The 17,653-nt window shown below is 42.6% G+C and overlaps 1 protein-coding gene across 13 annotated transcripts in view; it reads right to left on the minus strand.

Annotated features, from left to right (window-relative positions):
- The window catches only part of CMKLR2 (chemerin chemokine-like receptor 2), a 53,728-nt gene that overhangs the window by 14,371 nt on the left and 21,704 nt on the right, over positions 1-17,653 (minus strand). For 5 of the 13 annotated variants that reach the window (XR_006391055.1, XM_044303413.1, XM_044303415.1 and 2 more), the window contains exon 2: positions 16,221-16,294. The exons of 1 other annotated variant lie outside the window; for it this stretch is intronic. The gene's annotated coding sequence lies outside the window, so the exon portion shown is untranslated. Of the gene's footprint in view, positions 1-6,797; positions 6,881-9,654; positions 9,743-10,488; positions 10,618-12,713; positions 12,717-16,220; positions 16,295-17,653 lie in introns of those variants that run through there. 7 more of the 13 variants (XM_044303419.1, XM_044303417.1, XM_044303421.1 and 4 more) reach the window with 6 other exon arrangements.

Consider the following 17,653-nt stretch of genomic DNA (forward strand, 5'->3'; position numbering starts at 1 on the left):
GCTTTTGAACTGAGCATTGATAACAACTTGGGTTGTCCTTGTCCTCTTTGGTCCGGATGACATGGCGTTCCCAGATTTCCAAAAAGAACTTTGAATCGTGACTCGTCTGACCACAGAACAGTCTTCCATTTTGCCACACTCCATTTTAAATGATCCCTGGCCCAGTGAAAACGCCTGAGCTTGTGGATCTTGCTTAGAAATGGCTTCTTCTTTGCACTGTAGAGTTTCAGCTGGCAACGGCGGATGGCACGGTGGATTGTGTTCACTGACAATGGTTTCTGGAAGTATTCCTGAGCCCATTCTGTGATTTCCTTTACAGTAGCATTCCTGTTTGTGGTGCAGTGTCGTTTAAGGGCCCGGAGATCACGGGCATCCAGTATGGTTTTACGGCCTTGACCCTTACGCACAGAGATTGTTCCAGATTCTCTGAATCTTCGGATGATGTTATGCACAGTTGATGATGATAGATGCAAAGTCTTTGCAATTTTTCGCTGGGTAACACCTTTCTGATATTGCTCCACTATCTTTCTGCGCAACATTGTGGGAATTGGTTATCCTCTACCCATCTTGGCTTCTGAGAGACACTGCCACTCTGAGAAGCTCTTTTTATACCCAGTCATGTTGCCAATTGACCTAATTAGTGTTAATTGGTCTTCCAGCTCTTCGTTATGCTCAAATTTACTTTTTCCAGCCTCTTATTGCTACTTTTTGGGGATTTGTTGACACCGTGAAAATTTGAATCACCGTATTTTTCCTTTAAAATGATACATTTACTCGGATTAAACGTTTGATCTGTCATCTACGTTCTATTACAAATAAAATATTGACATTTGCCATCTCCACATCATTGCATAGAAACATAGAAACATAGAATGTGTCGGCAGATAAGAACCATTTGGCCCATCTAGTCTGCCCAATATATCTGAATCCTATGAATAGTCCCTGGCCCTATCTTATATGAAGGATGGCCTTATGCCTATCCCATGCATGCTTAAACTCCTTCACTGTATTTGCAGCTACCACTTCTGCAGGAAGGCTATTCCATGCATCCACTACTCTCTCAGTAAAGTAATACTTCCTTATATTACTTTTAAACCTTTGCTCCTCTAATTTAAAACTGTGTCCTCTTGTGGTAGTTTTTCTTCTTTTAAATATGCTCTCCTCCTTTACCGAGTTGATTCCCTTTATGTATTTTAAAGTTTCTATCATATCCCCTCTGTCTCTTCTTTCTTCCAAGCTATACATATTAAGGTCTTTTAACCTTTCCTGGTAAGTTTTATCCTGCAATCCAAGTACTAGTTTAGTAGCTCTTCTCTGAACTCTCTCTAGAGTATCTATATCCTTCTGGAGATATGGCCTCCAGTACTGCGCACAATACTCCAAGTGAGGTCTCACCAGTGTTCTGTACAGCGGCATAAGCACTTCACTCTTTCTAATGCTTATACCTCTCCCTATACATCCAAGCATTCTGCTGGCATTTCGTGCTGCTCTATTACATTGTCTTCCCACCTTTAAGTCTTCTGAAATAATTACTCCTAAATCCCTTTCCTCAGATACTGAGGTCAGGACTGTGTCAAATATTCTATATTCTGCCCTTGGGTTTTTACGCCCCAAGTGCATTATCTTGCACTTATCCACATTAAATTTCAGTTGCCAGAGTTCTGACCATTCTTCTAGTTTTCCTAAATCCTTTTCTATTTGGCGTTTCCCTCCAGGAACATCAACCCTGTTACATATCTTTGTGTCATCAGCAAAAAGACAAACCTTACCATCGAGGCCTTTTGCAATATCACTTATGAAGATATTAAACAAAATTGGTCCCAGTACAGATCCCTGTGGAATCCCATTTTTTTTGCATTCAGTTTTTATTCACAATTTGTTTAGTGTCCCAACTTTTTTGGAATCCGGTTTGTATTTTATAACACTTTATCTGCATATAAAGCGATTGGTCTGACATGCATGTGAATTGTAATCAAATACACTGATGTAATGTGAAATTACTTACAGTAATCAGGAGTTCTTCCTCACTGTCTCGAAAATTGCTTCCGACCATCTTTTCCAACCTGTTCAAACTTCGGGTAGTTCGAAAACAGTTGCTAGGCCATGCTCCTTTTTGCCCATGCGCATTAAGCGAATTTTATATTGCGATTTTAGTAATGAAAAAAAATGTGAACAAAGATAGCGAATTCATGAATATATGACAAATATTCGGCCATATATTTGCGAAATATCGCGAGATCGAATATTGCCCCTGCTGCTCAACACTATTCAGCAACCAGCAATTAAAACATAACTTTTAAAATTCCATTAAAGCTCATTGGTGTCCTCATGCTTACGCATTTTGCGCATACCACATGTCATCATAGCACTAGAGAAAAAAATAAGCAGTACTATCTTATAACAATAACCCACTGAAATGCTGATGGGTGCAGGATATGGAGCACATTTGAAACGTATAAGACATATAGAATGTGCACATTATATCAGAGCACAGTAAATACATGGGCCCTGCCAGGTGGATAAGAGCTACAACCAAACAACCAGCAGAGAAGAATTACAGAGGAGACAGAAAGGTCAAGCAGTGGTCTGGGTTGAGTGTTGTATAAAACAAAGAAAGGAAGGGAGAGAGGAAGACTAGCCTATGGACCTGTGAACCCTTTGGGAATAATGTGGTGGGTAATTTAGGGCCATCAAAATGAATAGAGACATCTATTACTAGAGAGCAGAATACACCTACTTCATACGTTTCAAAGGCTTTTATCGACAATTACATGACATTTATGCAAAGAGTCAGTATTTGCAGTGTTGGCCCTTCTTTTTCAGGACCTCTGCAATTCGACTGGGCATGCTCTCAATCAACTTCCTGACTGATAGCAACCCATTCTTTCATAATCACTTCTTGGAGTTTGTCAGAATTAGTGGGTTTTTGTTTGTCCACCCGCCTCTTGAGGATTGACCACAAGTTCTTAATGGGATTAAGATCTGGGGAGTTTCCAGGCCATGGACCCAAAATGTCAACATTTTGGTCCCCGAGCCACTTAGTTATCACTTTTGCCTTATGGCAAAGTGCTCCATTGTGCTGGAAAATGCATTGTTCTTCACCAAACTGTTGTTGAATTGTTGGAAGTTGCTATTGGAGGGTTTTGGTACCATTCTTTATTCATTCTTTATTCATGGCTGTGTTTTGGGGCAAAATTGTGAGTGAGCCCACTCCCTTGGATGAGAAGCAACCCCACACATGAATGGTCTCAGGATGCTTTACTGTTGGCATGACACAGGACTGATGGTAGCGCTCATCTTTTCTTCTCCGGACAAGCCTTTTTCCTGATGCCCCAAACAATCGGAAAGAGGCTTCATTGGAGAATATGGGCCAGATTTATCATGACTCTGACAGCTCACTCCACTTTAACATATGGCTAAAGTCAGTTTTAGCCAAGTCACATTTATGATCGGCCCTTTAAGACTGTAATAAATGTGGTTTGACGGTAGCAGTTTATCCGTCAGTAAGCAGCTTTACAAAAGTCGAACATCTTTACGGAAAAGTTGCACGTTTTTATGAAAAAGTCGCATGTTCTATTAAAAAGTCTCATAAGATAAGCATGGTCCCCACTGGAGTGAAATTGCGACTTTTTTGTGACTTTTTTGCGACTTTTTAAATAGTCCCAATAGTAAATCTGTCTAGAGATTAATTTACATAAGAAAACACGCCCACTTTCAGAAAACTGGCGAGCATAGTGCAGAGCAGAAAAAAGTTCGCAAATTTGTGCACAGTTTTAGCGTTTGGGACTTTTTTTGGGACTTTTTCACTCCATTATTCTGACCTGAGCTAATGATAAATCTAGCCCTATGACTTTGCCCCAGTCCTCAGCAGTCCATTCACCATATTTTCTGCAGACGATCAATCTGTCCCTGATGTTTTTTTTTTAGAGAATTGGCTTCTTTGCTGCCCTTCTTGACACCAGGCCATCTTCCAAAAGTCTTCTCACACCTGCCTGCTGCCATTCCTGAGCAAGCTCTGCACTGGTGGCACTCCGATCCCGCAGCTGAATCCTCTTTAGGAGACGATCCTGGCGCTTGCTGGACTTTCTTGGATGCCCTGAAGCCTTATTAACAAGAATTGAACCTCTTTCCTTGAAGTTCTTGATGATCCTATAAATTGTTGATTGAGGTGCAATCTTAGTAGCCACAATATCCTTGCCTGTGAAGCCATTTATATGCAACGCAATGATGGCTGCACGCGTTTCTTTGCAGGTCACCATGGTTAACAATGGAAGAACAATGATTTCAAGCATCACCCTCCTTTTAACAGGTCAAGTCTGCCATTTTAACCCAATCAGCCTGACATAATGATCTCCAGCCTTGTGCTCGGTAACATTCTCACCTGAGTTACCAAGACGATTACTGAAATGATCTCAGCAGGTCCTTTAATGACAGCAATGAATGCAGTGGAAAGTTTTTTTGGGGATTAAGTTAATTTTCATGGCAAAGAAGTACTATGCAATTCCTCTGATCACTCTTCATAACATTCTGGAGTATATGCAAATTGCTATTCTAAAAACTTAAGCAGCAACTTTTCCAATATTTATGTATTTCTCAAAACTTTTGGCCACGACTGTATAGGAGACATCATAGTAGCTGGATAACAACTAGAGATGGAGCCTCAAGAGAAAAAAAAAAAAACATCTGAAATATGCAAAATATGGGCAGATACAGTTTTATTCCTCATGTGCACACACATCCCTGCATTGTGTATTTTAGGCACGGCAGGGGAAGTCTTCCTGCCTGTACTCAAATGAAGAAAGCGGTGCAGAAAGGCACTAAACCAGGCATGTCCAAAGTGCGGCCCTCCAGCTATCTCAAAACTATAACTCCCAGCATGCCTGCATAGCTTACAGCTATTAGGGCATGCTGGGAGTTGTAGTTTTGCAACAGCTGGAGGGCCGCAGTTTGGACATGCTTGCACTAAACACTCAGCTAAGGCTCAGCTCACATCTCTTCTTCTTTTTTACTACATTCACTGTACATGTCAGGAAGAGATCCTGACCCATATAACGAACATATGGTCCCAATATAAGCAATTGTATGCCATACATCACCCATTGACCTCCATTCACTGACCCTACACTTTTTAATACATTTAAATACCTTTTTGGCATCCGTGATGTCCATTATACCCTATGGATACATTCGGCGAGCATATACTGATGTGTGCTCTGAAGATAGTACAAATGAGCATAGCCTTAAAATAAGCCTGTATTGTGCACATAAAACTGCAGAAACATTACAAATCATTTTGTAGGACACTGTGAGATTTCTTTTCCATGAAAAAGAACTAAAACTGAGAAATATGATTCATTTCCTAAAGGAATATAAACAGTCTCAGGGCACATTTCGTAATACTACATCAGTTCCAGATTGTTGTCAAAATGAATCTCAGATCCCGGTAGGTATGGATATCAGGATATATACAAAAATGAGACTTCATTGCATTGTTGGAAATTAAGTTAAAGAGAATTTCATTACAAAAAAAAATATACAAGTAAATCTAAGCCTTGAGCTAGGTCGTCCTACATTGTGAAGTTTTGTCTGTTTCCAGGTTAGAGGGAATTGGGGGTACTATCACTCCTTGGGGAGAGACTGCTTTAATCGGCATGAGGAGACTTATAGGTTATACACGCTCCTCTGGAATTCTGGGAAGAAAGGGATGCAAACTTGCTATGCCTCTAATGTCACCAGATGTAAGGCAGTTATAAGGAGATATAGCAACCCCCAAAGCCTGACTTAGGCCTCTCACCCAGTTAAGCCAGCTCTGTACTGATGAGGGGCAATCACCCCAAAACTGCTGTCTGCAGATTAGGCGCTGGCTTATTTAATATCATGGCCTAGTTATAGGGTTGAACATTGACTTATAGGATAGCTGCCTTATATCTGGTGGCATTACAGGCAGAGCTTATTTGCATCCCTTTTTTCCCAGAATTCCAGAGAAACATGTATGGCCTATAAGGCCTCTTACACCAATTAAGGGGCTCACTCCTCAAGGAGAAATAGTACCCCACAAATCCTGACTTAGGTCTCTTACCCAGTTAAGTCAGTACTCTCTGCTCTGCACTGATGAGGAGTAATCATCCCGAAACAGCTGTCTGCAGATGAAATGCTGGCTTATTTATTATACGAGTCATGTGTCAAGGCCTAGTTATAGGGTTAAACATTGACTTATAGGATAGCTGCCTTAAATCTGGTGGCATTAGAGGTAGAACTTACAAAGAGCTCATTTGCATCCCTTTCTTCCCAGGTTAGATGATTGTTTCACATTATGGCTTCCCAAAAGGGCATAGTGATGCAATATGAAACAGATGACTGCAAATCCATACATGACCCATTTGGCACACCTCCCAATTACTATATGCCCTCCATCCCAGAAATGTCACCCCATCTTTTTGTGACCCCGCCATATTTCTAACTTTGAAGTGATGTTATTTGCTAATACATATGCTGATATAATGTTATTCATGGCTTTAGGAAACATCTTTTTTTTTTCTGGCATAGTATTAGGGCACTGCCACGCTGCAAAAGATGCAGTTGAAAACTGTGTTTGATTAATTGAAGTGCGTGCTTTGGAGCCCAAACTTAGAAGGGGCCTACCCAGGAGGTGGACTAGAAGATTTTATTGTCAGGGCCCCCTCAACAAAATTATAAATGATTACGGTGACAGTATATACAGTGATATAGTGATATGACATTATTATTATTTATTATTAAAGGGCCAATCATTCCATGCCGCTGTTCATATAACTTACCGTATGTATGTGTAGGAAACAGACGGAAAGGCTGTTGGGCCTGGTCTGACTAGCCACAGGAGTGGGGGTTTGCAAAGAAGTTCCTGGGGGGGAGACGTTCAAAAATTTGCTGTGAGCCCAATCATTTCTAGTTACGCCACTGATTGACACAAATGTATTCACAACTTGGTTACAGAATGTAGTTAGTTTAGCAGCCTAATTTAGCACGGTAGAAATAATCTAAATGATTTAATTGTAGGGGGGGGATCAGCTGTGCTGCGGTTGGGATGCAGCCAGCTTCTAGCTGAGTACGGCGTATTCACTCAAGCTACAGCAGTATCGTTATATTAACCATTTAGAAACAAATTGTTTATTCTGTATTTCTTATTAAAGGCCGCGCAGTGACCCCCAAAACCTCATGGACATTAACCACTTAAGGACCCGCACCGTACCTGTACGGCGCAACCGGATGTGACTTAAGGACCAACGGCGTACATGTACGAGGCATGTTCCACCGGGCTCTGGGGAACGATCGCGGGGGACACAGGAACTTTCCTTAATTTCCAATAGGTGGTTATCAAGGCCCTAATTTTTCAAACTCAGGCCGGGGAGGGTCCCAATACTTCCGGAAGTCATGGTGCCCGTGTCGTAACAGGGCAACATTTTCCAGGTCAAGTCCCCCAGACAGAGAGGAAGTGAAGGACCCAAAAAAGATGCAGTGTTAAGGGGTATTAGGAAGGACACCATTTACCACTGCAAAACCTGCCCTAAAAAACCTGGCCTGTGCATGCAGGAGTGTTTTAAAATCTCCAACTCATCCATGGAGTATTAATTTAATTTCATCCTTTATGTTCCCTGTAATATTTCCACTTTATAGCTCTGATTTAGTCCACCTCGCTTGCATATCCACTTTCCAACAAACACTACATATTCTTTTTTGTGAGACAACTGTTAGGTCAAAAGTGCCCTTTCCACCCCTTAATATGTTCGTATGGGGGTGCTCTTTCCAAAATGGGGTCACTTCTTGTTTTTTTAATTTCTGGGGACCTCAGGAAATTCTTTAATGCGACATGGCACATAAAATCCACATCTGCCAATTCAGGCCTGCCAGCTAAATCCATATTTTGCAGTTTGCCTGCTGTGCGCCCATACAGCAGCCTACAAGCACATATGTGGTGTTTCCTGAACGGGGAAACAAATCAGTTTTGACTAGCCTGAGGGGTGTAGTTTCTAAAATGGGGTTTTTTATGGGTGGTTTCTAATATGTAAGCCCCAAAACCCAGTTTTTCAGGACCAGTTCCATAACTGAACTGGTCCTGAAAAACTGGGTTTTGGAAATCTTCTTTGCTTCTAAAGATTTGCTTCTAAACTTCTAAGCCTTCTAATGTCCCACAAAACAAACATGTAGTAGACATATGGGGAATGTAAAGTAATAACTATTTTTGGAGGTATTACTATCTATTATAAAAGTAGAGAAATTGAAATTTGTAAATTTGCTACTTTTTCATTTTTTTTTGTAAATTTGGTATTTTTTTTATAAATTAAAATGAAATATTTTGACTCAATTTTACCACTATCAAGAAGTACAATATGTGGAAATAGCTAAAGACTTCCACTCGTACTACACGAGTTTATATAACTTACGACATGATAGAGATCCTCTGCTTACCTCCAGAATCCAAAATTTTTTAAATCCCCTAGAAGTTCCCAAAATAACAGAGTCAGAGAGGTCCACACTATTAACACCGGTCACAGAAAAAGAAGTTAGGTCAGTATTATCTAGTTTCCCAGTGGGAAAAAGCCCAGGACCAGACGGTCTCACACTGTTATATTATAGGAAGTTTGAAGACACACTTATACCCCACCTTACTGATCTCTGCAATTACCTTCTCACAGGAGGGAACCTCTTTCCACAATCGCTAGAAGCCCATATTACTCTAATTCACAAACAAGGTAAGGACCCACAGGCATGTGAGAATTACAGGCCCATATCCCTTCTAAACCTGGACCTCAAGATCTGGGCTAAATTAATAGCAAATCGCATTAACCCTCTACTCCCCCGTCTAATTGGCCCTGAGCAAGCAGGTTTCGTGAAAGGAAGGGAAGGTAGGGATAATTTGCGTAAACTCCTTCACATCATTCATGCAGCACATCATCACAAATCCCCACTCGCCCTATTGGGAATTGACTCTGAAAAAGCGTTCGATAGGGTAGATTGGGGATTTCTAGAGGCTACGCTGCACAAATTTAACTTCCCAATAGAACTGACATCAGCAATTTTCACATTGTATAAGAGTCCCTCGGCACGAATAAAAATAAACGGGACATTATCTCCTTCTTTTAAGATAGCGAACGGGACACGCCAAGGCTGCCCGCTATCCCCAGCCCTTTTTATACTGGTAGTTGAGACATTACTGCAGAGTGTAAGACAAAATTTGCAAATACAAGGTTTTAAGTGTGGCCAAGCGCAATTGAAATGTATGGCATTTGCTGACGACTTGCTTTTTCTAATCTCTAGTCCTAAGACAGACCTACAAGTTATACAAACCCTATTAGATGAATATGGATATGTGTCATCCTTCAAAGTAAATCTCACCAAATCGGAGCTATTAAATATTTCCCTCCCTAATGCATTGGTCCTAGAAATCAAGCAGAGGTCCCCCTTCCCTTGGGCGGCAAACACTATTAGATACTTAGGGATACAGCTACCTAAGAAACTCTCTGACTTATACACTCTTAACTTCGCTCCCCTCCTAGCAGAACTCAAACGTCTCACAAGCGAATATGACTACCCATACATCTCGTGGCTAGGTAGGAAAAACCTCCTAAAAACATATATAATCCCAAAAATAACATATATGCTCTTGATGATACCAACACACTTGCCAGCACAGTTCTTTACATCCGTTAGAAAGCTTTTCTCGAGATTTCTCTGGAGAGGTCGTAGACCCAGGCTTGCCCATTCACTATTGATAAGAAGAAAAGAGAATGGGGGTATAGGCTTACCGGACATACAAAACATATACCGGGCTAATCACATCAACAATTGGATGGATCTAGTAAGCCCTAGGAAACAGACAAATCTTGCATTGTTTGCTCAGGAGTCTATTAACAAGCCGCTACGTTCCATCCTCTGGTGGCCAACTGAACGCATGATAAGGGATCCGGACACTAATCCCCTACTAGTGGGGATGTGCAGAGTATGGCTAACATCCAGGAATTTACTGGCCCCAGTCCCATCACCCTACATGCCTGCAGCCCTAATCCCAAATGTAGTGACGAATATTGACTCACCATACAATGATCTCTGGCAGAAACTGAATGAAACTACAATAGCGGATCTACTTCCGCAAGGCAAAATGCCGTCTCGTTCTACACTGCAGAACTTGTTGAACACCACTCCCCTGGGGGATCTACATTGGGCCCACTTCCATAAGGTGACAGACAGGTTCCTCAAAACATCCCCAACTCGTACACAATTAACTAAATTTGAGGAGATGCTGAAATCAACACAAGTGGTACAGAGGAGACTGGGGCTTACCTGCTCCTTGCTATCTGAAAGAAATGAAACAAGCAGACCCACATATATTCACTCATGGGAGAAAGAACTGAACGTAACTCTTTCAGACGCAGACGTCAAACAGATCCTTGCCAGATCACACGGTTTCTCACCATGTGTCAGGCTTCAGGAGAACCATTACAAACTACTCACAAGATGGTACAGAACGCCAGAATTTTTGTACTCTCATGGTCTCTCGTCGTCTGACACATGCTGGAGATGTGGCAATGCTACAGGCTCCTTATCACATATATGGTTTATGTGCCCAGCAATACAGACCTTCTGGGAAAACATAGAAAAAACTGTGAATAGGGTATGTAATACCAGACTTAAGTTACAATCTGAATATATTATCCTAGCACGAACTACAGACATCTATAAGCCATCCAAGCTAAATTTGGTGACGCATCTCATTGCGGCAGCAAAAACCTTAATACCCCTACATTGGTTAAGCCCAGACCCACCCACTCACCCACTCAACAAGAGTGGATACAGAAAGTAGACCAAATTTGTACGTTCGAGGAAATCTCAGCGTACAACAACAGGACCAGAGACAAATATCTCAAAACCTGGTCACCATGGCGTTCTTTTCGTATGTGAGCTGGCAAGAAGTTTACAACCGTTAGACAACTAAGCCTGACACCCCCCCCTATAACAGACTGGTCAACCCCCCCCCCTCCCCCCCGTTCCCTTTGCTCTTTCTCCTGTGCGTACGACTCTTGAAGTCACATCTTTTATACGCTTTATTCTGGATATATGCTAATGTTTAAACTTAATTGTAATCTGTCTTTTATGTTTATTGAAGCATAAAAAATTAAATAAAGAATTTACAAAAAAAAAAAAAAAAGAAGAAGTACAATATGTGACGACAAAACAATCTCAGAATGGCCTGGATAAGTAAAAGCGTTTTAAAGTTATCACCACATAAAGTGACACATGTCAGATTTGCTAAAAATGGCCTGGTCCTTAAGGTGAAAAATGGCTGGGTCCTGAAGGGGTTAACAATGAAGACCAAATTAACAATGCGGTTGTAATTAGTTAATATGATACTGCCGTGCCTCCTCCGGCCGTGGAGTACTAAGCCGCATCCCAACTAGAGCACAGCCTCTGGCTGAAAGTAGAACTGGCTTAGTTGCCCATAGCAACCAATCAGATTCCACCTTTCATTTTTCAGGGCTTCTTTGGAAAATGAAAGGGGGAATCTAATCGGTTTCTATGGGCAACTAAGCCAGTTTTCCTTTACACCAGTTCAAATCTCCCCCTCTGTGTGGCAGTACCCCTTAGGCCCCTTTCACATGAGCGTGATTGATTAGGCCCGGATGCGTTCAGGGTATGTTCAGTGAAACTTGCACCATTTTGCAAGCAAGTTCAGTCAGTTTTGTCTGCGATTGCGTTCAGTTGTTCAGTTTTTTCTGTGCGGGTGCAATGTGTTTTGATGCGTTTTTCACTCGCATGATAAAAAACTGAAGGTTTACAAACAACATCTCCTAGCAACCATCAGTGAAAAACGCATCGCATCTGCACTTGGTTCTGGATGCAATATGTTTTTCACTGAAGCCCCATTCACTTCAATGGGGTCAGGGCTGTGTGAAAAACAGAATAAAGAACATGCTGCGTTTTTCATGCAACGCAGAACTGATGCGTATAAAAAAACGCTCATGTACACAGACCCATTGAAATGAATGGGTCACGATTGAGTGCGGATGCTATGCGTTCACATCACACATTGCACCTGCACTGAAAACTCGCTCGTGTGAAAGGGGCCTTTGGCTGGGTTCACACGGGCGCCACGTTTTGGCTCAGAATGCGTCCCGGGTGCATTGCGGCAAACCCGCGCGAGTAGGTACACAATTTCAGTCAGTTTTGACTGCGATTGCTTTCCGTTGTTCAGTTTATATTGCGCGAGTGCAATGCATTTTGCACGCGCATGATAAAAAACTGAATGTGGTACCCAGACCCGAACTTCAGGTTTGGGTTCAAGGTTGTGTAGATGTAATTATTTTACCTTATAACATGGTTATAAGGGAAAATAATAGTATTCTTAATGCAGAATGCTTAGTAGAAGGTCAATTGAGGGTTACAAAAAAAATTAAAAATTAACTCACCTCCTCCAATTGATTGCGTAGCTGCCGGTCTCCTGTTCTTTCTTCAGGACCTGTCAAAGGACCTGTGGTGACGTCACTGAGCTCATCACATCGTCCAATCACATGGTCGATCACTACAGTGATCGACCATGTGATTGGACCATGAGATGCAAAGTCATCACAGGTCCTTTAGCCGGTAGCTCATGATTAAAGAAGTAAGAAGAGATCGGCAACTACGCAATCAAGAGGAGGAGGTGAGTTCATTTTTATTTTATTTTTTAACCCTCAATTGACCTTCTACTAAGCATTCTGCATTAAGAATACTATTATTTTCCCTTATAACCATGTTATAAGGGAAAATAATACAGTGAATAGACTTTCATCTTAGCAACCATGCGTGAAAATCGCACCGCATCCGCACTTGCTTGCGGATGCTTGCGATTTTCATGCAGCCCCATTTACTTCTATGGGGCCTGCGTGATTTTCATGCTACGCACAAGTGATGCGTGAAAATCACTGCTCACGTGCACAGCCCCATAGAAATGAATGGGTCCGGATTCAGTGCGGGTGCAATGTGTGCACCTCACGCATTGCACCTGCTCAGAAATCTCGCCCATGTGAACCCAGCCTTACTGGCTAAATTTACCTGCACTGTGAAGAATGATTGTTTGTTGATGCAGTAACTGCATGCAGTCAACCGCTGTGTGGCAGCACCCTAAGGCCTCATGCACATGCAGGTTACATATGGACCTTTTCCTTTCTATGGGTCCACAAAACAAAAATACTGCACACAAATCTCATCTATGTGCTACCCGTATACATGTGGCCAGGACGCAAATTGAAGAACCTGTCCTATTCTTGTCCATTAGGCTTTTTTTTTTACAGTGGGTCCTGCGAAAATTGTTTGAATGCACACATTCATATTTTGTGGGTTAACCGATTTTCGGACCACCAAAATGGATATGGAAGGGTAAGGCCAGACAGTGTAGCTGCAAGGTCATTCTTTATAAGGGCTCATGCACACAGCCGTGTTTTTTGTCTGTATTTGATCCACATTTTTTGGATTGGATTGGATGCGGACCAATTCACTTCAATGGGACCACAAATTATGCGGACAGCACACTGTGTGCTGTCCGCATCCGTATGTCTGTTCCATGGCACCCGCAAAAAAATAGAACATGTTCTATTCTTGTCCATAGGATAGGACAGTTTTATAGAGGGAAGGATGTTCCATTCCATTAAATGCGGAATGCACACTGCAGTTATCCGTGTTTTTCAGATCTGCAATTGGCAGACCGCAAAACAGACCACAGTTGTGTGCATGAGCCCTGGTAGTAAAGGGGTAATTTCCTTTTCAGTGCAGACTAAAGCCTTTCACATCAGCATTTGTTATTTCCGGAAGTCTGCTCCATTTTAGGAGCAGAACAATGAAAATAATGGAAGTGCTGGATTCGGCACATAACCGAAGCAAACAGAGCTAAACAGATCCTATTGACTATAATGGTTTCCATTTGGGAGAGCACTTTTTACCGCTATTTTTTAACAAATTCTGTGACCCAGACAGAGCCTCCAACACAGGTGTGAACGTAGCCTAAGCAGCTTTAATTAGGGGATCTATCCTATAATGTGGGTTTGTTGTTGGTTTTTCTGCAGATTGCACCCTATGTATATGTCAGTTTATGCTGCGGATGTAAAATTCATGCTGCAGACCAATTTACTGTATGCTGCAGAATTATTTTTCAGTGTGTGGATTATATTTCTTAAATGGGTATTCTGGTTGTGAGACGTTATCCCCTATCCACAGTATAGGAGATAACTATTCGATCAGTGGGGGTCCTACTGCTGGGACACCCACTGATCATAAGAACGGGAACCCCATACTCCTCAGGCCCCTCAAAATGAACAGAGCAGCAGGTCGGGCATGTGTGCGGCCAATCCATTTAACTCTATGTGAGTTCCAGACGGGGCCTAAAACTGGCCTAAATGTCCAGGCAATTTTGTGTGATTTTGTGCACGTGGTGGTTTAGTGACCCTAACTTTTTAAATTTGTTTGACTATCAAAATAGACCCTCTGCTCCTGCCCCGAGACACCCGTTGGGCATGTGACCACCGGAACTAACAGAGGAAGCGGCTCGGCTCCCTCCCTGCACTCGTTCAGTGATCTCTTGCCTGCATAGGTGAAGGCAAAAGCGGTAATAAACGTCTCCTGTCTTCTCCTCAGGGTCCCCGCTGGGTCTCACAGCAAGGACCCAACCTGCTCCTGCTAGATTGCAGGAGCTTTAATCCCGGCACAGTACAGCGCTGGGATTAAAGGGCTGCCTGACCGTTTACACACATGCTGTCTGCACAGGGTATGTGCAGATAGGACATATGTAGTCAGTGGGCAGTTGGGAAGGGGAAATGGTGCTGCTGATCCACAGGCGGTTCAGTTAAGAGTTTCTCCTTGCGTCTGTGCAACTATATTATTTTCCTAGTAACTAGTCAAGAAAAAATGTTATTGCGTTTAAGTGCATCAAAAGTGCAACAGAGACACACAATCTGGCCTTACCCTAAGACCCCATGCACATGACCATTGAGGTTTGCACATAAAACCGTTAATTTATCTGGGTCCGAAAACAAAAAAAATGTTGTCCAAGTGCTGTCCGCGGCCGGTTCACAAATGACAGAATCTGTCCTATTCTTGTCTGTTTTGCAGACAAGAATAGGCTTTTTTTTTTTTTTTTTACAGTGGGTTCTGCAAAAATTGCGGGATGTGCGTGGGTTGAACTCATACTCTGCGGATCTGCAATTTGTGGACCGCAGAATGCATACGATCATGTGCAGGAAGCCTAAGGGCTCTGTCACACGAGCGGATCCCGTTCATGGAATCCACTGATTGAAAGAGTGCCAAGCCCCGCTCCGGACAGCAGAGACACGGAGCATTAACATGATCGATTATACTCTTTGCCTCTCTGTGATCTTTTTACTACAATATCACAGTGACAACTTTATCTCACCATGATTTTGTAGTAAAAAGATCAAAGAGAGGCAAAGAGCATAATTCATCATATTAATGCTCCATGTCTCTGCTGTCCGGAACGGGGCTCGGCATCCGCTCGTGTGAAAGAGCCCTAAGGCCACTTTCAAACACTCAGTATTTTGCATACTGCATTAGCAGTATTTTGTATGCCGCTCCGGGACATATGGCCCGCTCACGGACCGTATGTCTTGGAGGGCATACGGTCGTGTGCATGAGCCCTAAAGCAAAGGTTGAAAGTCGCAGGGAACCACTACGCTTCCTGCAGCAATGCAGATGCACAAATTTCAGGTGGTTTTTGTGGCGGTGATTTTTCAGCCACATCTGTCGTGGCCATACCTTGTGCAGCAATTAGGCTAGGACTACATGGCGTGCAACATTTTTTATAATGATATTGAATCACGTGACATGCTGCGACTGGGATACGAGAGTTACAAAAAATCCATCCATGTTGGATTTCTGTGCGACTGTCGCGTCAGGGCATGTTGCAGTGCGACACCAGTTACAATAAGTGTTGTGCGACATGATTGTCACATGTCACCATGTAGCCCTAGCCTTAGAGTGAATTCACATAAATAGAATCTTTTTTCAGTTCTACCACATGTGAACATGCCCCCAGAGAGCAGGGACTGGATCACTTTACTGCTAGGCAGACCTGTTGATGGATGACCACCCCTGTGGCAGATGTAATGCCCTTCATTTTGGTTTTCACCCAGCTTTCTTATGAATATATAACAAAAAAGTGCTAATTTTAATTTGTACTGTGAATGAAGCAAGAAACTTACCAGAAGTAGTCCCTGGACACTTGAGCAGGGTGTAGTCAGTGAGAAAACACGAAGCCCTGGATCCTCCCTTCAGCCTAATTACAGAGAATACATATTTAGTGCAACACCCAAACACCGCTGGACTGGAAAATCACAGCGTTTTCAAAGAAGTGAGAGTCTGATTTTTGCAGCATTTTCCTTGGATGTGTAAAGTGCAAATTCATGTTTTTTTAAGGAATAATTTTATGTAAAAATCAAGCCAAGTGAAACATTGCCTAGAAAAGCTTAATGCCCTCTGTTTCTCGCTCTGAATTCAGATTTTGGAACAGTGAATGCCTGTACAGTTCTTACATGGCTGTAGCTACTGAATGGAGGAGTTTGAAATGAAGGACACTTATTTACAGCTCTCGGCGCATGTAAGGCCAGGGCTACAAAGTAACAGAAGAGAGGGGCTGTCTAGGTTCAGAACTGAACCCGGACATCCCCCCATTTTCACCCATGAAATGCTCTGATGCTTATGTCAGAGGTGCCGGAGGGGTGAAAATGGGGATATATCCAGGTTCAGCTCTGAACCTGGACAACCCCTTTAAATAGAAATGCACTAAGGTTGCACATAGGCTGAAGTCACACAAGGGGAAACTGTTTTCAGAAATAATGGAAGTCTATAGGCATAGTCACATGGCCAGAAAATGGCCCCATACAATTGAAGGGGGCATTTTTACGGACTTTTTTTAATGGTCGTGTAAACGTACCCTAAGGCCCCTTTCACACGAGCGAGTTTTCAGCGCGGGTGCAATGCGTGAGGTGAACGCATAGCACCCGCACTGAATCCTGACCCATTCATTTCAATGGGTCTGTGTACATGAGCGGTGATTTTCACGCATCAGTTCTGCGTTGTGTGAAAATCGCAGCATGTTCTTTATTCTGCGTTTTTCACGCAGCCCTGGCCCAATAGAAGTGAATGGGGCTGCGTGAAAAACGCATTGCATCCACAAGCAAGTGCGGGTGCGATGCGTTTTACACTGATGGTTGCTAAGAGATGTTGTTTGTAAACCTTCAGTTTTTTATCACGCGTGTGAAAAACTCATCAAAACGCATTGCACCCGCGCGGAAAAAACTGAACAACTAAACGCAATTGCAGACACAAAACTGACTGAACTTGCTTGCAAAATAGTGCGAGTTTCACTGAACGCACCCTGAACGCATCCGGACCTAATCCGTCACGTTCGTGTGAAAGGGGCCTAAGGCTGGTGTAACACATAGGTTTTTTTTCTGGCATTTTTATGGGGTTTTGCTGTTTTTGATACCTGGTGTTTTCTTGCCCATTTTTGGGGCAAGAAACACCACCTCCAGATATTGCATGAAAGTCTATGGGAAATGTTAAAGAGGTTCTCCAGGATTTTTTCATATTGGTGGCCTATCCTCAGGCCTGATCAGCTGTTTGAGGAAGCTGC

Source organism: Bufo gargarizans, chromosome 8, assembly GCF_014858855.1.
Source record: "Bufo gargarizans isolate SCDJY-AF-19 chromosome 8, ASM1485885v1, whole genome shotgun sequence".
Lineage (NCBI taxonomy): Eukaryota > Metazoa > Chordata > Amphibia > Anura > Bufonidae > Bufo > Bufo gargarizans.